The sequence below is a fragment of the Staurois parvus genome, unplaced genomic scaffold, assembly GCF_062004578.1.
Source record: "Staurois parvus isolate SC_StPar_1 unplaced genomic scaffold, SC_StPar_1.0 ptg000124l, whole genome shotgun sequence".
Taxonomy (NCBI): domain Eukaryota; kingdom Metazoa; phylum Chordata; class Amphibia; order Anura; family Ranidae; genus Staurois; species Staurois parvus.
In genome coordinates, this window is record NW_028317920.1 from 1,003,647 (window position 1) to 1,024,876 (window position 21,230).

The following is a 21,230-nucleotide window of genomic DNA, read 5'->3' on the forward strand; positions in this document are numbered from 1 at the left end:
TCAGCCAGGCTTCAGGGGACAGAAGATGGCCTACAGGTTTGATATCTACAATCTAATCAATATGTATTAAAGCTGATCATTTTGTACTAAGACCCCTTGACTGTCACGTTATTGTAAAAGAATTACCAAATGTTAACTCAAGCCAAGTCGATCTAGCAATCCACTTCAGCAAAAAACGGCCTGTTTTTTATTTTTTCATATAATTACTGCCACAGTCTATCATCATTGTAATTTGACGGCGGGAAACCTGCTGTCAAAATACAATAGCACTGCAGGAGGGATTCCTCCATCAACACTGACTGTTTTGATGGGGGAATTGAGCGATTTTTTTTCCTTCAACCAAGGGTTGAAAATTGTTTAATGTATGACCAGCCTTAGCCTTTAAGCCAACAAGGCAATGCAGTGTCAGTTTTTTTTTTCAAAATAGGGTCCTTAACCGCCTCCCGCCCGCCATATAGCAATATGACGGACGCAATGTGGTTCTCTCGTTCTGGGAGGATGTCATATGACGTCCTCCCATTCTAACCGTGCATGCGTGGCTCCTGGAGCACGCAGCACGGCGATCGGCGGTGCGCTGTGTCCCTTGGACACAGCGGATCACCGATGCACGGAAAGAGCCGAAGATGTCAGCTCGGTCATGTGATCAGCTGTGTCCAATCATGTAACATGTAAACAGGGAAATGTCGGTTATTGGCATTTCTCTCCCCACAAGCTGTCACACTGACAGCTCGTGAGGAGAGGAGAGCCGGTAATCGGCATTCCTCGGGGGACATGTACACAGATCATCAGAGCACTGCTGATCAGTGTGCCCTGATGATCTGTGTAGCCCCAGCAGCGCCACCTGTCAGTGTCCATCAGTGCCAGCTCTGTGTTCATCCATGCCACCTGCCAGTGCCACATTTCAGTGCCACATCAGTGCCACATCAATGCCACATATCAGTGCCCATCTGAGCTGCCTTTCAGTGTCACTCATCAGTGCCAGTCAGTGCCACCTATCAATGTCTATCAGTGCCACCTATCAGTGCTGCCAATCAGTGCCACCTATCAGTGCCAGTCAGTGCCGCCTATCAGTGCCAGTCAGTGCCGCCTATCAGTGTGCATCAGTGCTGCCTATCAGTGCCCGTCAGTGCTGTCTATCAGTGCCGCCTAACAGTGCCAGTCAGTGCCACCTAACCTGTCAATGCCCATCATTGCCACCTACCAGTGCCTCCTTATCAGTGCCCATCAGTGCAGCCTATCAGTGCCCATCAGTGCAGCCTCATTAGTGCACATCAGTGAAGGAGAAAAATCACTTATTTACAAAATTTTATAACAAAAACTAACTTTTCAAAATTTTCAGTGGTTTTTGGTTTGTTTAAGAAAAAATAAAAAAACCCAGAGGTGATTAAATACCACCAAAATAAAGCTGTATCTGTCACAAAAAAATGATAAAAATTTCATATGGGTACAGTTTTGCATGACCGTGCAATTGTCATTCAAAGTGCAACAGCGCTGAAAGCTGGAAATTGGCCTGGGCAGGAAGGGGGTATAAGGGCCCTGTAGGCTTGTGGTTAAAGACACAACAGTGGAATTTTGATGAAGGCATTAAAGTGTATGTAAACCCTAACAATAAGCATCTCTTATTTGTTCCATTTTGGTCTGTAAAATATCCAAATAAAAGTGTTTTGTTAAAAGCAAAAATACCTGTCGATCCTGCCAGAAATCTTGTGAGCTTAAGACTTCTGTGCCTATGCTGCAGTGTTATTGTTCCAAGCTATCTCAGGGACTACAGAACACCTCCTCCCCACACATCTTATGAAGAAGAGGAGAGGGGGAGGTGTTCGGGTGACAATGCTGCTTCTCCATAGGATAGTAATTGTTTTACTGGCTGTAACATCAGGTGAAAATTTAAGAAAAAATATCATAAAAAAGAAAACCAATGCAGCCGTCACATCTAAGGACTGTAAAGCTGCAATATATTAACTTTTTCCTCTTGGGTTTTGAAATAATTTAGCGAATATTGTCTAAATACAAGAGACATGTATTTTTACTTGAATCTTGCTGTGTTTCTTCCGGATCTGTGCTGTAATTCAGTGTGACACTTTACCTTTGTGCTGGACCAGTCACTGCTGCTTTCTCCTTGTGTGGGGTGACTGGTCTTGTCTTCACCCCCTCCTAGTTTTCTGCAGGCAGTCTGTAGTGGGTGGAGCCTTTGGTTCCTCCCACAGCTCTGCTTTCTGAACAAGTTATGTACAGCACAGTGATGATGTCACTGCTACATTTACAAGGCATCATCTGCCTTTGCGAATACATTTGCTGCACACAAAGAAGATTCATATCCATTGTGGCTACTTTGGAATATTTTTCAATGAACATTTTTATGCCCAGAGTTCCACTTTAAAGTTCAAAAATGGTTTATCTTTGGCATCCAGCAAACGTACATTGGTGAAATGTGCAAAACATGCAATCATCTATTTCTATTTTATGGTCAATCTTAGTGAACGTTCTGCAGGAAAAGGGGTGCAGGGACTGCCATGAAACAGCTTGGTTACCTGAAAAACCGTCAGACTTATGTCTTGATTTTTACTTGCAAAATAACATTACACTGTAGACGTCAGCAGAGCTGTGATGGACCCCAAGATCAAATGAAACCCAGCCATTATGAACAATTTTCTGTATTTATAGCTTCTGACTTTTTTTCATATCACATTGCTGAATTAAAAAAAACTCAAACCAGTAAAACCATTACAAGCTGCTCTACCTAAATGCGGACTTTTCTTAATTTGTGACATTTTCCCTTTAAAACATCATATTGACCCTTTAAAAGGAAAATATAGCACTTGTGAAAGTAAAAAACAAAAAGTATAAAATAAAAATAATTTTAGAGGATTTGGTTGCTGAAATTCTCATTAACCAGCTCTTTATATTGTCTATCATTTCAGTGTTGTATGCTGCAATTTCACATGCAGAAGGTAAAAGTGAGCTACGCCTGTTTAAAGAGCATGCTTACAAATTGAGGTTTTACAATTAGGCTTTTTACTTTCTATTTTTATACATCTTAACATGTGTACTTTTTTTTTTTCTCAACCTAAGGAAGTGGAAAACTTTTAACTCATTAACTGCTGCAATGAGTTAATTCATCCAAACATTAGGGTGTGCTGTTTCCTCACATGAAATAAAAAAAAAAAATCTTAAAATTTGAAATATAATTTTAATGGCTGTGTCAGTAATCTAGAGTGCTTGGTGATGGGAGATTTATATATGCTAAAAACAGAAAAAATATTGTGAATAAAAAATGCTTACCTACATGCATAAAAGGAATCCGCAGTAAACAAACGCATCTATGTTCAATTATAAGAGTGCATCATTTTCTGCTTGTTAATTTTGCCTTACTGCTTAAAAATTAGAAAAAAAAAACACTTTTATGAGAATTACGCCGTCAAGGCACCTTGTATGATTAGCGCTTTTGTGTTCTTAAATTTTGATTGATAGAGATAATCGTTTTCATGTAAAAATACAGACAGGTACTTAAAGTTACAGTGACAATAGCTATTTGCATATCCTTTCTCTTATTGTTTAATGCACATGGGGGCTGGGTCGCTCTTCCTATTAACCCTTAAGTCATAGCAGAATTTAAAAAAAATGAATATAATACTATAAAAACAAAGGCTCTATCAATGATTTAGGCCTAGATCCTTAAATGTTTTGACTCCCTTGAAACGCGTACAAGTCTTTTTAATGGACAGTCTTAAAACTGAAGATCTTAAATGACCAGAGTGATAAGAATATTCTCCCAATTAATCTAGGATTGAGCATATAGTTCCATCCAAAACATTTTGTCTTTCTTTCCCTCCTCCTTCTCCCTAAGAGTTCCAGTATTATATGCACAGATAGATGCTGCAACATGGCAAATGGAAATGTCTCCTTCATTGACGATTCATCTGCCCTTGGATGGGCCGATAGACATGAATATGAGGTTAATTAAAACCAGGGGAGGGGTCAGAATACTTGAGGGTGGGGGGGGAGGAGGGGCACGGGTGCAATTCTTAATTCTGAAGCTGGTAGCATAGATTAATTTGGAGCTAACTGGATTTTAATTCAGAGTATGACAGTGCAGTGCACCAACTCATTATCTTTTACAGCACAGAGAGTAAGACAACGAGACGAGAAATTAAAGGATTCAGGCACTGACCACAAATCATACTGTGTATACAACAGGGAAATTCTGCGGTATACTCGGTTTAGGGATGGGGAACATCTGAAGCCCCAAGCAGATGAGACTCTCTCGTATTGTTGACGATGGTACAGCTGGCCTTACAATGTTTTTAATATCTGAAATTGAAGCTTATGTGGAAAAGTGTCTGGAAAATGTCTGTTGCTGTTGTGAAGGTTCTTTAATCAGGTCCTGGTATGTCTAGTAGTAGTTAGTCACATTCATCTAGACTTATTCTGTAAAGTTGAAGATGTTTTATAGCTTCTCCAAGCCACATTCAGAGCCGGTTTACATAAAGTGTATGCGGATTGTAACCGCATCCAATCTGCATGACATGTGAAATAACTGTGCTTCCTATGGTGCCTGTTCACAAACGTCTTGTGCACTGGCGGTGCGAATTGGAAAAAGAGTCCCGTCTGATTTCTGAACAGTGCGGTCCAGTTTAGGTGCAGATTACAGGCTCATTGACTTCTGTGGGAACCACTTGTTAATTGCACATATTATTATTATTATTATACAGGATTTATATAGCACCAACAGTTTGCTCAGTGCTTTACAATAGAACGGGAGACAATACAGCAACAATACAGTTCAATACAAGAGGGTTAGGAGGGCCCTACTCCTTGGAGTTTACAATCTAAGAGCATTATGAGTTTGTGAATATGATTTCAGGTTGGTTTTCTCTCCTGATCATGATGTAAATCTCACCTGAACCACTGAACAACTACTTTGTCAGTTCGCTGTGAAAACAGCTTCAATTCACACCACACATGTGTGAATCCAGGCTCATGCAGTTCCGAGTGTCAGGAATTTACTCCAGCATTTACTGTATGTCCATACAGATAGCATCAACTCCTTAATCCAGTTACCCAGGAATGTGTAGATGTTGATTGTCCAAGAACAGGACAAGAGGTGTGAAAATTGTGGAACCACCATGTTCTAAGTTAAGTCATTCCATTCTCAATGTCAGGAAGGCTTTGTAGATGTTAATTTTTCTATTTACATGGCTGAAGATGTGAGTTGTTGTCCAAAGCCAGGGGTGGAGATGTTAAAACATCATATGTAGAAGACTGATTGTTTTAAGGCCCTCATCTTTGTTCTATGATGTTGCCTTTAATATCCATTCAGAAACTTCCTTTTCAATTCCACAATGCCATTAGATAGTGAAAGGAAGAATCTAATTGGTTACTAAAGCAAGCAGACCATTTTCTCTGAGACAAGGTATACAATAGGTATGAAGCTCAAGGTCTCTGCACATAGTTTATAGAGGTTTGTAATTTGATCATCACGGTATTCAACCAGGACTTTGTTCAATTTTGTAATTAACTTTTAATGATGACACAATTTATTTACTGTCTGCATATTTTCCCTGTGGAAGGATTAATTTGAAAGTGAAAAAGCTTCAAGTTAACACAATAGTACCACCAGTAGCACAATTAATAACACACATTAAGCCATTATTATTTTGAATGCTGGTGGCACAGTACATACACTAAGTATTTTATATGCATCTTTCTCATTCTTCATGCTGAATATTTTAGTTTAATTATTATTTTAACTAAAAGAGAATGTGACTGTATTGTTCTCAAGTGTAACATTTTAAATAAAATGGTATTATAGATATTGATCATGTACAATGGCAGTAATCTCACTGATACATTTACATTGAAACACACAATGGCTAATATTTCCATAGTTAGTTGCTACTGACAGCATAAAGGTTTTTTTTTTTTTTTAAGTATATCTAAATTCAAAACTTTTTTAGGCTGTCTTTGTCCTATTGAGGATATTTCCCATTATAAACTGTCATGAGACACAACAGGAAGTGAGAGATGATCTCTCCAATGTAAGGGAAATGCTTTCTTACTGTAGATACTTGTCACCAGAACAGCTGCTCCCTTTGGAAAAGTTCCCCTTTTAGTCACCCTCTGATGACTCAAAAAATTTGATTTTCTTTCACTTTCAGTCCCAGGGACAGTAGTCACCAGGACGTATAGTGAGGCTGAATCTCCCCAATGGGGGACACTGACAGCAATAAAAACCTTACCTAATCCTTTCTTATACAAAATTTAAAAGAGCAACGACTTTAGATGTATTTTTAAACCGTAAGATCCATTTTTACTAACTTTTTAAAAAAATGTTTTTGATTTTTGTATAGTTGAGATTTTTTTTATCCTTTTTCTTTTTCTGTTGAAAAAATGTTTAATGTTGTCACCAGCACAATAATAGAAATATAATCTTGCACTTGTACCCAGGACAGTAGTCAAAGTTGATTTTTTTTCCCTTGCTGCCTCTCATCTTCTGTTATGTCTGCAGGACAAGAAATCTCCCCAATGGGCTCACAGGTAGAGAATATATAAAACTCTAAATGTTCTATATGCTATCCAAAGAAAAAAACAAAATAGTTGGAACATCAGTGTCAGAATAGCCATGGTGCTAAGTGCTGGTTCACACTGAGGTGGTATGGGATTCGCAGTGATTCTTGTGCATTTCCCGCACTGCATCTCAAAAGCACTCCATTCATGCGAACCGCTGCGGGTGTCTGTTAAGTTAACACCCCAAAAAAAGTTCACAAACCAAAGTGCAATTGGCTGAATTGGATCACATGGGTGTGAACACTCATGCGATCTGATTCCTGTGAGGAAAAAAAAGGTGTATGCACATTTCGTGCGGGTGTGGTGCGATTTGTGCCACACAAAATGAATGGCTCAAATCACACTGCAAAGAATTGCATATGATTTGAACAGGAACGCAGTGCGATTCCTATCTGAATCACTTACGGTTTCCCGCACTGCAATAGTGTGAACCGGGACTGAATCACAATTTTTCCTACTAGAATCTCTGCCTGTTTATTTTTTCTTTTCCAGCTATAGGATGAGACATGGAGCAAGTTGATAGTATCACTTTTTCAGCATTTTCCTCTATAAAACTGTAAATAGTGCATTGTTTGGGCCTCAATTGGCATCAGAGATGCTGAGCCTTTGTGTCCCACTAATGCCATTCAATTTCCTAAAGCATTTCTAAATTCAAGAACCAAGATTTAAAGCCCATCTCCAGGCCAAAAAAAAAAGTTTTCCCATGCAGTGGGCCACACTGGATGGGTTAATTGCTCATTTGGGTTTAGGGGAGAGGAGAAAGGAGATATACTTACCTAATCCTCTAATCCTACCAGCACAAGACTGGTCACTGCGACTACATAGACCAGGAACAGTCCACTGCTGGACCGTGGGGGAGCACCATTTTCCAGTCAAACGAAGGCACAGCCCAATTGCATGGGAAAACATTTTTTTTTTACCTAGAGTTGGCCTTTAATATATTCCAGCTTACCACTCTGTTGATGTGGTGGCTTTATTAGTTTTCTCTTTTACAGGCTTCTTCACTCTACCTGGTGATGTAGTCATTAGCACATCTCCTGTCTTAGGGTGACAACGTTCACTTCTCCAATGTATCTATTAGGAGCAACGTAGTCACCCTTGCATAGAAGCATTGTCAACCTTTGGCAAGGGTAGTAAATAATTTTAGTTGGACTAGTAAATTTTGATGGATCTTAGATAAGAGCTTAACAAATTAGAGCTCTGGCTAAAATCCAGCTAATACTTAAAGCAGCTACAGAAACATTTTTTTCCATTGAGGATTTTTTATTAAATAAATGTATAAAAGCTGAGGGCTGTTTAAGAGCAGTACTGTGATGTTTTCAGGAAGTTATGTACCGCAGCCTGCTGGCCCCTCCCAGCAGCCATGATCTACCTGCATTCCACAGAGAAGCACAGAAACCCAGTGATGAGGTCACTGAGTCCAAAATAAGGTATATAATGAAGCCGGCTTGTTTGATAATGTAACTAGCATGTTGGTCAGGCTGGAAAGGAGCAACTAGAGATGGTAAAATATAAGCAATTTAAGCTTTAAAAGAATTCAAGAACGATTACTCAAATCTTTATAACCCCTGTTGTGACTGGTTTTCCCTAAACTAAAAGAGTAGATTTGGTTGGAGTTTTAAAGGGCTCAATAAATATGCAAATGATACTTGTCCCCTGGCTCTGTTCTCTTGATTTATTTTACTTTATACTTTCTAATTCACTCTCTGTCGGAATAGGCAACTTTAGAGAAATGGAAAGGTGCATGGTCAGATATGAGTAGATTAACCTTTTAAATTCCATCTATTTGTGTTTTGGGCCAAGTAAACCTTTAATTTTCTACCCACACCTCTATATCAATGAATGTAGCTGAGTAAGCCTCTCCTAACATATGACCAGATGTTGTCTGACTGGAATGTGAAAGCAGTCCCTACTTAAAAATAGTTTGCTGAGCCAGGATAAAATTACTGCAAGCTGTATTTGAGAAGACAACGTCACTGATTGTGGTGTGCCAACATGCCAGGACTTCTAATTATCATAGATGGAGAAATGATACATGGTAAAGACAATATTACGGGGGAATTGTAACTTATATAGAACACATTATTCGTACAGGTCTGCCTACACAAATCATTTTTTTCTTGTATTCATATATAGAACATTAAAACAAGCATAAACTTTAAGTATATTCCTGTGTAGTAATAATAATAATAATAAAAGTATCTAATTTCAACTTTAGGGGTTTTTTATTTTTTTTAACAAACACCATGTGCATTAAAAGAAAGGAAGATTAAAGGGGCCTGACTTATATTATAGTTTATAATATTTGGAGATGGAACCTTAAAGGGGTTTTCAGGTAACCCCACTCACCACTAGAAGCTGTGCTATAATGAAACAATTGCATACAGTGCATCAATACCATGGCTCCTAAAGTAGATGTGTAGGTCGGGGCAGGTGGTTTCTCTATAGTTTCCTTGGTCCCCTGAGGCAGCGTTCCAGTTAGCCACATGGCAGCCAGGTGACCCTGGTGGCCATCTTGGGCCAGCAGAGCCTTTTTATGGCCTGCCCCCAGGCTTTGGCGTGCTTATTGTGAGTGGATAGTGTAGGGAAAGAGCACTATCTGTCAGGGAAAGTGATCAGCGGCAATTCCATTAGAACTCCCAGACACCACAGTGGTCACCTGATGAGCACAGCATTATTTTCCCTATCGGCTTTGATTTTATGTTCAACGACTCCAAAATACCTACATTCCTATAAGGATTAGCTGGCCCAAACGTGATGTTTTTCTTATAGGCAAAATCTCATATTTTGTTCCCCGTTGGATTTGCTTCTGCCCAAATTGGGGTGTGAAAGCCTGCTGAAGCTAATGACTGAATGACAGAACTGGATTGCTTTTTTGGGTGGAATTAGTCTTTCGCTGTTAGTAATACTTGTTGTGAGGAGTTGCTTTTAAGAATGTAACCCTCCCCAAATCTGTTACATACATGGCATAGATGTTAGTGCACTTAAAAGCATCATCCCCTCCCCCCACCCACTTTAAAATAATCACATTTTGTTGCTTTGCAGCCAGAAATGAAGACAGACACAGTTTTTGTTTTATCCACCTGTATGTATAACATCCAAGTGAAATACATAACATCAACATGTCAGCATTTTTTTTTAAAAAAAATCAAAAACAGAATCATTGAGTTGGAAAAAGGATCACCCCCCCCCCTCCTAAAAATGACTTGTAAACTCAATCAGGTGTAGCTAATCACCTTCTTAATGGCACACAAAGCCATTTGACTTTCAACTGTGATTAGCTCTGGTCATTTTGATTTGCTCAGCATGAAAAGAGCTTTCCTGGAGCATTTTAGTCCCTATCAGTGCAACTGAAGCAAACAATCAACTATGGATGTTATAAGTTGCACTGAGTAAATACAGCTGTATAAAACAAAAACTGAGTCTGTCTTGATTTCATGCTGCAAAGCAACAAAATGTGATTATTTTAAAGGTGGAGCGATTCTTTTCTATATCCACTGTAGATACTACTCTACAGGGTAGATAAATTGCATAGTATGGATATTTGTATTCTGTCTCCACCACCATACATACAGATAAGAGTTAAACAGAAGGGAGGAGAATAGGGGGTGGGGAGGGTCCAATAGTGATTACAGTGGTATGAGAATGCATTAAAGTTAAGTTACAGATAGGCTTCTAGGTGAACAGAACAGGAGACTTTAATCCAGATGCTCCATGTCATTATAAAGACTGTGTAAAGGTTGTTAGTTCTTCCATTATCATGACCATAAGTTCTTTAATCCATTTCCTAATATGTGGAATAGTAGCTGTTCTCCAGCATCTTGGATTCAGTACCCTCCCTGTGGAGAGGATTAATCGTATACGGACTGTTTTGCTGCCCTCAATGGTCCAGAGAATATGGAAAGTAAGGCTACCTCTGGAGACTCTGGTCATTACTTTCCTGTAATTTGAGTACTGAGTACAAAGTTTAAAACTAGAGCATTAGTAGGGTTAGATGTGGTGGCAAGTCCACCAAAGTTGGAGTGCGGTACCCCACATCTCCAACAGCTATCAGATGTAGAGATGAGCGAATCGAACATGGCGAAGTGGAATTCGTTTCGAAGATTAGGAAAAATTCGATTCGCGCCGAATCCGAAAATTAGCAAACTTCGGATGCACGAATCGAATTTTCCCAAAAATGGCGGCGACGTGTGGCGACGGAGCGGGGATCTCTGGGAAGGCGCGCAGACAAGGCGCGCTGACCCATAATGCATTCATTCATGACATGTGATCGCATTAGCCAATCAGCAGCCAGCCAGCCAGCACTGTGTAATGGTGGAGCTATAAATCGCGGCCATCTTAGAATTCTCCATTACCCTCTGGTCATTCAAGAGAGACAGACCTGTCTGTATTAGGGACAGAGTTAGGGCCACAGAGACTTTAGGGCCACAGAATCGTTACTCAGGGCCACAGAATCGTTACTCAGGGACACAGAATCGTTACTCAGGGACACAGAATCGTTACTCAGGGACACAATTGTTACTCAGGGACACAGAATTGTTACTCAGGGACAGACACAGAATTGTTACTCAGGGACACAGAATTGTTACTCAGGGACACAGAATTGTTACTCAGGGACACAGAATCGTTACTCCGGGACACAGAATCGTTACTCAGGGACACAGAATCGTTACTCAGGGACACAGAATTGTTACTCAGGGACACAGAATCGTTACTGAGGGACACAGAATCGTTACTGAGGGACACAGAATCGTTACTCAGGGACACAGAATCGTTACTCAGGGACACAGAATCGTTACTCAGGGACAGACACAGAACTGTTACTCAGGGACACAGAATTGTTACTCAGGGACACAGAATCGTTACTCAGGGACACAGAATCGTTACTGAGGGACACAGAATCGTTACTGAGGGACACAGAATCGTTACTCAGGGACACAGAATCGTTACTCAGGGACACAGAATCGTTACTCAGGGACAGACACAGAACTGTTACTCAGGGACACAGAACTGTTACTCAAGGACACAGAACTGTTACTCAGGGACACAGAATCGTTACTCAGGGACACAGAATCGTTACTCAGGGACACAGAATCGTTACTCAGGGACAGACACAGAACTGTTACTCAGGGACACAGAACTGTTACTCAGGGACACAGAATTGTTACTGAGGGACACAGAATTGTTACTGAGGGACACAGAATTGTTACTGAGGGACACAGAATTGTTACTCAGGGACACAGAATTGTTACTCAGGGACACAGAATCGTTACTCAGGGACAGACACAGAACTGTTACTCAGGGACACAGAATCGTTACTCAGGGACACAGAATCGTTACTCAGGGACACAGAATCGTTACTCAGGGACACAGAATCGTTACTCAGGGACAGACACAGAACTGTTACTCAGGGACACAGAACTGTTACTCAGGGACACAGAACTGTTACTCAGGGACACAGAAATGTTACTCAGGGACACAGAATTGTTACTCAGGGACACAGAATTGTTACTCAGGGACACAGAATCGTTACTCAGGGACACAGAATCGTTACTCAGGGACAGACACAGAACTGTTACTCAGGGACACAGAACTGTTACTCAGGGACACAGAACTGTTACTCAGGGACACAGAATTGTTACTCAGGGACACAGAATCGTTACTCAGGGACACAGAATTGTTACTCAGGGACACAGAATTGTTACTCAGGGACACAGAATCGTTACTGAGGGACACAGAATCGTTACTGAGGGACACAGAATCGTTACTGAGGGACACAGAATCGTTACTGAGGGACACAGAATCGTTACTGAGGGACACAGAATCGTTACTCAGGGACACAGAATTGTTACTCAGGGACACAGAATCGTTACTCAGGGACAGACACAGAACTGTTACTCAGGGACACAGAACTGTTACTCAGGGACACAGAACTGTTACTCAGGGACACAGAACTGTTACTCAGGGACACAGAACTGTTACTCAGGGACACAGAATCGTTACTCAGGGACACAGAATCGTTACTCAGGGACAGACACAGAACTGTTACTCTGGGACACAGAACTGTTACTCTGGGACACAGAATTGTTACTCTGGGACACAGAATTGTTACTCAGGGACACAGAATTGTTACTCAGGGACACAGAATTGTTACTGAGGGACACAGAATTGTTACTGAGGGACACAGAATTGTTACTCAGGGACACAGAATTGTTACTCAGGGACACAGAATCGTTACTCAGGGACACAGAATCGTTACTCAGGGACACAGAATCGTTACTCAGGGACAGACACAGAACTGTTACTCAGGGACACAGAATTGTTACTCAGGGACACAGAATCGTTACTCAGGGACACAGAATCGTTACTCAGGGACAGACACAGAACTGTTACTCAGGGACACAGAACTGTTACTCAGGGACACAGAACTGTTACTCAGGGACACAGAATCGTTACTCAGGGACACAGAATCGTTACTCAGGGACACAGAATCGTTACTCAGGGACACAGAATCGTTACTCAGGGACACACACAGAATCGTTACTCAGGGACACAGAATTGTTACTCAGGGACACAGAATCGTTACTGAGGGACACAGAATCGTTACTGAGGGACACAGAATCGTTACTGAGGGACACAGAATCGTTACTCAGGGACACAGAATCGTTACTCAGGGACACAGAATCGTTACTGAGGGACACAGAATCTTTACTCAGGGACACAGAATCGTTACTGAGGGACACAGAATCGTTACTCAGGGACACAGAATCGTTACTCAGGGACAGACACAGAACTGTTACTCAGGGACACAGAATCGTTACTCAGGGACAGACACAGAACTGTTACTCAGGGACACAGAATTGTTACTCAGGGACACAGAATCGTTACTCAGGGACACAGAATCGTTACTGAGGGACACAGAATTGTTACTCAGGGACACAGAATTGTTACTCAGGGACACAGAATTGTTACTCAGGGACACAGAATCGTTACTCAGGGACACAGAATCGTTACTGAGGGACACAGAATCGTTACTGAGGGACACAGAATCGTTACTGAGGGACACAGAATCGTTACTCAGGGACAGACACAGAACTGTTACTCAGGGACACAGAATTGTTACTCAGGGACACAGAATCGTTACTCAGGGACACAGAATCGTTACTCAGGGACACAGAATCGTTACTCAGGGACACACACAGAATCGTTACTCAGGGACACAGAATTGTTACTCAGGGACACAGAATCGTTACTCAGGGACACAGAATCGTTACTGAGGGACACAGAATCGTTACTGAGGGACACAGAATCGTTACTCAGGGACACAGAATCGTTACTCAGGGACACAGAATCTTTACTCAGGGACACAGAATCGTTACTGAGGGACACAGAATCGTTACTCAGGGACACAGAATCGTTACTCAGGGACACAGAATCGTTACTCAGGGACAGACACAGAACTGTTACTCAGGGACACAGAATCGTTACTCAGGGACAGACACAGAACTGTTACTCAGGGACACAGAATTGTTACTCAGGGACACAGAATCGTTACTTAGGGACACAGAACCGTTACTCAGGGACACAGAATCGTTACTCAGGGACACAGAATCGTTACTCAGGGACTCAGGGACACAGAATCGTTACTCAGGGACACAGAATCGTTACTCAGGGACACAGAATCGTTACTCAGGGACAGACACAGAACTGTTACTCAGGGACACAGAATTGTTACTCAGGGACACAGAATCGTTACTCAGGGACAGACACAGAACTGTTACTCAGGGACACAGAATTGTTACTCAGGGACACAGAATTGTTACTCAGGGACACAGAATTGTTACTCAGGGACACAGAATTGTTACTCAGGGACACAGAATCGTTACTCAGGGACACAGAATCGTTACTCAGGGACAGACACAGAACTGTTACTCAGGGACACAGAACTGTTACTCAGGGACACAGAACTGTTACTCAGGGACACAGAACTGTTACTCAGGGACACAGAATCGTTACTCAGGGACACAGAATCGTTACTCAGGGACACAGAATCGTTACTGAGGGACACAGAATCGTTACTGAGGGACACAGAATCGTTACTCAGGGACACAGAATCGTTACTCAGGGACACAGAATCGTTACTCAGGGACACAGAATCGTTACTCAGGGACACAGAATCGTTACTCAGGGACACACACAGAATCGTTACTCAGGGACACAGAATTGTTACTCAGGGACACAGAATCGTTACTCAGGGACACAGAATCGTTACTCAGGGACACAGAATCGTTACTCAGGGACACAGAATCGTTACTCAGGGACACAGAATCGTTACTGAGGGACACAGAATCGTTACTCAGGGACACAGAATCGTTACTCAGGGACAGACACAGAACTGTTACTCAGGGACACAGAATTGTTACTCAGGGACACAGAATCGTTACTCAGGGACACAGAATCGTTACTCAGGGACACAGAATCGTTACTCAGGGACAGACACAGAACTGTTACTCAGGGACACAGAACTGTTACTCAGGGACACAGAACCGTTACTTAGGGACACAGAACCGTTACTCAGGGACACAGAATCGTTACTCAGGGACACAGAATCGTTACTCAGGGACACAGAATCGTTACTCAGGGACAGACACAGAACTGTTACTCAGGGACACAGAATTGTTACTCAGGGACACAGAATCGTTACTGAGGGACACAGAATCGTTACTCAGGGACACAGAATCGCTACTCAGGGACACAGAATCGTTACTCAGGGACACAGAATCGTTACTGAGGGACACAGAATCGTTACTGAGGGACACAGAATCGTTACTGAGGGACACAGAATCGTTACTCAGGGACACAGAATCGTTACTCAGGGACAGACACAGAATCGTTACTCAGGGACACAGAATCGTTACTCAGGGACACAGAATCGTTACTCAGGGACACAGAATCGTTACTGAGGGACACAGAATCGTTACTGAGGGACACAGAATCGTTACTGAGGGACACAGAATCGTTACTCAGGGACACAGAATCGTTACTGAGGGACACAGAATCGTTACTGAGGGACACAGAATCGTTACTCGGGGACACAGAATCGTTACTCGGGGACACAGAATCGTTACTCGGGGACACAGAATCGTTACTCGGGGACACAGAATCGTTACTCGGGGACACAGAATCGTTACTCGGGGACACAGAATTGTTACTCAGGGACACAGAATCGTTACTTTCTGCTTCACAACCACTATTGAATTAAAGAGTATGTCAGACAACACGCAGAGGAGTAGCAGAGGAGGCAATGTTTCAGGAGCGAGCAGACGTGGCAGCAGAGGAAGGGGTCGAGGCAGCTCTAGTCGCAGCCAGAGGCCAGTGCTCCCGGTGTCATCCAGCGGTCGTGTCTCCACCGACAACCCTGCCGTCATCGATTGGTTGACTCGGTCGTCTTCCTCTTCCCAGGTCACCTCTGACACCTACAGCCAACGGTCGGTGGGTACGTCAGACACAACCGTTAGTTGGCATGGCCCGGGAGCAAGCCCACTGAAATCACGTGTCCTCTACCTGCCCCTGTCCTTTGGTGTTCCCTCACCAAGCGAAGTATCGCATGCTGTGGGCTCAGCCCCACTGTACAGTGAGGAAGAGCTAACAGAGTGCGGTCAGGAACGGGGGGAGACATCTGCCTCTTCAGCAGCCAGGCGAAGAAGTACTGGCGAGGAGAGTGGCTCGGTAGCCGGTCTAGAGACAGGTCTGTCTCCTGACCCACACGCAGCCGAGGGGGCTAGTAGTGACGCGGAGACCCTAATTGATGATGATGAGGCTGATCGCATTTGGCAGCCTCGTCGTCATCAGGCTATTGCTTCCGCATCATCAGGAGAAGAGGGTGCCAGCTTGCCAGCGAGCAAAACAGTCGGTGGGTTGCCCAGGAGGCAGCAGGGTCGCAGCAGTGTCAGTGGAGGCAAACGGCCACGGAGTAGAGCACCAGCTCCACTGCAGCCTACCACCACGGCCAGTAGTGGTGCCGGTGTGCACGGAGGAAGTAGCAGTCAGTCAGTGAGGAGTAGCGGGGGCAAAGTTTCCTACTCGGCGGTGTGGCAATTTTTCGTCAAGCCGCCCGAGGAAGTAAACGTAGCCGTATGTCGACTATGTGGCCAGAAAGTCAAGCGTGGCCAGGGGGCCCATGTTGGGACTACAGCATTGCGTCAGCATATGCAGCGTCGCCATTCGGTGGCCTGGGAAAACCGTGATAAAGATACGGCGGTTCTGCCTGCCCCAGCCCCCGCTCCATCACCCGCTCCATTACTTGCTCCGTCACCCGACGTCAATCGCCCTCTATCAGCTAGTCAAGGCTCCAACACCTCTGCTGAGGGGAGTTGTCGCTCGTTGGCATCTTCCGCTCGTTCAGATGCTCCTTCTCCTGCTCCTCTTCACGGATTCCGTCAGCAGTCTTTCTTGGAATCCGTTTCCAAGAGACAACAGTTTGCGAGCACGCACCCGACGGTGCAGAAGCTGAACGTCCTCCTGTCCAAGTTGCTGGTGCTGCAGTCCCTCCCTTTCCAAGTGGTGGACTCAGCACCTTCCGAGAAATGATGGCTTGTGCCGAGCCGCGGTGGAGAGTGCCAAGCCGGCATTTCTTGGCCAAAAAGGCAGTGCCAGCCCTGCATTCACATGTAGAAGAGATGGTGGGCCAGTCTTTGAGCATGTCGGTCTCTGCCAAAGTGCACGGCAGCGCCGACGTGTGGAGCTGTAACTACGGTCAGGGACAGTACATGTCATTTACGGCCCACTGGGTGAACGTGGTGCCGGCACAGCCGCACCAGCAACTTGGACAGGTCACGCCGCTTTTGCCTCCACGTTTGCACGTCCTTGGTCCAGCAAAGATGTCCGCCTCTACCACCTCTTCTTCCGCCGTGTCCTCAGCCGCCACCCCCGTGCCAAGTCCCATTACCCGACCGGCATATCACATGTGCAGGGCGCAACGGTGTCACGCTGTGCTGCCCCTGGTATGCCTTGGCGAACGTAGTCACACAGGGGAGGAACTTCTGAGTGTAATGAATAGAGAAATCGACAGATGGCTGTCTCCGCGCAAACTTAAAATCAGAACCATGTTGACCGACAACGGAAAGAACATGGTGTCTGCTCTGCGTCAAGGAAGGTTGTGCCATGCGCCATGCATGGCTCACGTGTTCAATCTGGTTGTCAAGCGGTTCCTAAAATCCACCATCCCACTGCAAGACATCCTTAAAATGTCACGTAAACTTTTCATGCATTTCAGCCATTCCTACACCGCAAAGCACACCCTCCTTGAGCTGCAGCGGCAGAACGGAATTCCACAGCATCGCCTGATCTGCGACGTTGCAACAAGGTGGAATTCAACCCTACATCTGTTAGACCGCCTTTGCGAACAGCGAAAGGCCATCACCGATTTCCTGATGTTACAAGCGGATAAAGGTACTCCCCTGTGTAACTTAGATGTCAGCCATTGGCAGCTCATGCGTGACACCTGCCGCTTGCTCAGGCCCTTGAGGAGGCCACGCTATTCGTGAGTCGGCAGGACTATGGGATGAACGACGTCATTCCTCTGTTGCACGTCCTGGAACAAATGCTGTTAACAATGGCTGGTCAGGGTGCGGTAGACGTGGCGCACAGATCTCAACGCCACATGACCCCTGTGGGGGCAGGACAGGAAGAAGAGGAGGAGGTAGAGGAGGACATTGGTGCTCAGGAATTATTGAATGAAATGGGTGGTTTTTCCACTCAGCGATCAGGAGTGGAGGAGCAGGAGCATCTGGTAGAGGAGGAGGAGGAGGAGACAGAGGACCCAGACGCACCGTAGCAGTATGCTGTGGAGATGGAGGCAGGGAGTCCCTCGCATTCCTTGGCACAAATGGCCCATAGCATGCTCGGTTGCTTGCGTAGCGACAGCTGAATAATAACCATCAGACAGAGGGATGACTTTTGGCTGTCCACCTTGTTGGACCCTCGCTACCGTTCAAAAATGGTGGCCTTTTTCACACCTGCTGAGAGGGAGGCCAAAATAAAGTACTATAAAAACCACCTATGTAGTCAGTTGGTCTCTGCCTTTGTGCGCCAACGTCCATCCTCAGACACTGTGGGCCCTGTGCGCTCGCGTTCCGCTGCCATGGCAGCAGGGGAGGGGTGGGGTGGTAGGAGCAGTGGCAGCTCCTCCAGCAGCGGCTGCCTCAGTCTGCAGTCGATGATGAGTAGCTTTCTTCACCAGCGCAGTGAGGAAACTACTAACCAGCCGCAGCAGCAGCAGCAGCATCAGGTGGACCTGGAGCAGGACCTCAAACAACAGGCTCGGGCCTACTTGGACAGCACCCTGCCAACCGAGGTAGACAATCCCCTTGACTACTGGGCAACGAAACTTGACCTTTGGCCCCAACTAGCTGAATTTGCCCTTGAAAGGCTGTCATGCCCGGCCAGTAGCGCGGCATCGGAGCGCGTGTTTAGTGCGGCAGGAGGTATTGTAACTCCGCGGAGGACACGACTGTCCACCCAAAGTGTGGAGAGACTCACGTTTGTGAAAATGAATCAGGCGTGGATTAGTCTGGATTTCAAACCACCAGTTCCTGACACAACTGACTAAATCCGCCATGAATCATGCCCCAAACATGTTATTATTTTTAACATAGGCCTCTGTATGGCCTTCAATTTAAGCTGCTTACGCTTCGCCACTCTGCCATGGGCCCCTGTACCGCCTCCTCTTGCTGCTGCCAGGTCCAGAGTGTGTCATGGGTCCCTGTACGGCCTCCCATTGCTGCTGACTTCATCGCCAGACTCTGCTGACGGCTTCCGCTTTTTAACCTAGGCCTGTGTATGGCTTCAGAATAATGCTACCTACACCGCCACCCTGCGCCATGTGCCTCTGTCGTCTGCTCACGCTGCTGCCAGGTCCATACTGATTCATGGCCCCCTGTACCGGCTCCTCATGAACGTGGTTCAGCGGGTTTGCATCACTTAACGGCAAATCGTTGACAAACGCTGGGACGTTCAGTGTTGTGCGCATTAAGCCAGACACCAAAGGGCAGCACAGACCTGTTATTACTCGCTCAAGCATGGCTGAACAAAACCAGTCTCTACCACAAATTGGACCCAGACCTGCCCAGGGTCTCGTAAGTAGATTGCACGGAGGAGTAGAGTTCGTTATTGGAATTAACTGTGAGGGACTTTTAAACCTTGGCCTGTGTATGGCCTTCAATTGAAGCTGCTTCTGCTCCGCCACTCTGCCATTGGACTCTTGATAGTCGACGGAAGCCGTCAGCAGCGTGAGCAGACGACAGAGACACATGGCGCAGGGTGACGGTGGATGCAACAGTATTCGGAAGCCAAACACAGGCCTCGGTTAAAAAGCGGAAGCCGTCAGCAGCATGAGCAGACGACAGAGGCACATGGCACAGGGTGGCGGTGGAGGCAGCAGCAATGGAAGGCCATACAGCACCCTATCACAAAATGGAACCCACCAACAGTGTAAGGAGACCTGAAAGTGGCACATGGCAGAGTCTGGCGATGAAGTCAGCAGCAATGGGAGGCCGTACAGGGACCCATGACACACTCTGGACCTGGCAGCAGCAAGAGGAGGCGGTACAGGGGCCCATGGCAGAGTGGTGAAGCGTAAGCAGCTTAAATTGACGGCCATACAGAGGCCTATGTTAAAAAGTCTCCCCAGCAGCAGCGTGGGGAGACGACTATTAGTCGTCTCCCCACGCTGCTGCTGGGGGGACTTTTTAACATAGGCCTCTGTATGGCCTTCAATTTTAGCTGCTTACGCTCCGCCACTCTGCCATGGGCCCCTGTACCGCCTCCTCATGCTGCTGCCAGGCCCGTAATCTGCCATGGGCCCCCGTACTGACTCCTCATGCTGCTGCCAGGCCCGTAATCTGTCATGGGCCCCTGTACCGCCTCCTCATGCTGCTGCCAGGTCCAGAGTGTGTCATGGGTCCCTGTACGGCCTCCCATTGCTGCTGTCTCCATCGCCACACTCTGCCATGTGCCACTTTCAGGTCTCCTCACACTGCTGGTGGGTTCCATTTTGTCATAGGGTGCTGTATGGCCTCCCATTGCTGCTGCCTCCGCCGCCACCCTGCGCCATGTGCCTGTCATCTGCTCACGCTGCTGACGGCTTCCGCTTTTTAACCGAGGCCTGTGTTTGGCTTCCGAATACTGCTGCATCCACCGCCACCCTGCGCCATGTGCCTCTGTCGTCTGCTCACGCTGCTGACGGCTTCCGCTTTTTAACCTAGGCCTGTGTATGGCTTCCGAATACTGCTGCCTCCACCGCCACCCTGCGCCATGTGCCTCTGTCGTCTGCTCACGCTGCTGACGGCTTCCGCTTTTTAAACTAGTCCTGTGTATGTCTTCCGAATACTGCTGCCTCCACCGCCACCCTGCGCCATGTGCCACTTTCAGGTCTCCTTACACTGTTGGTGGGTTCCATTTTGTGATAGGGTGCTGTATGGCCTTCCATTGCTGCTGCCTCCACCGCCACCCTGCGCCATGTGCCTCTGTCGTCTGCTCACGCTGCTGACGGTTTCCGCTTTTTGACCGAGGCCTGTGTTTGGCTTCCGAATACTGCTGCATCCACCGCCACCCAGCGCCATGTGTCTCTGTCGTCTGCTCACGCTGCTGACGGCTTCCGCTTT

The 21,230-nt window shown here is 45.5% G+C and overlaps 1 protein-coding gene across 10 annotated transcripts in view; it reads left to right on the top strand.

The window, feature by feature from the left end:
• FOXP1 (forkhead box P1) overlaps positions 1-21,230 on the top strand; it is a 1,001,617-nt gene that overhangs the window by 414,531 nt on the left and 565,856 nt on the right. The window lies entirely within an intron of this gene.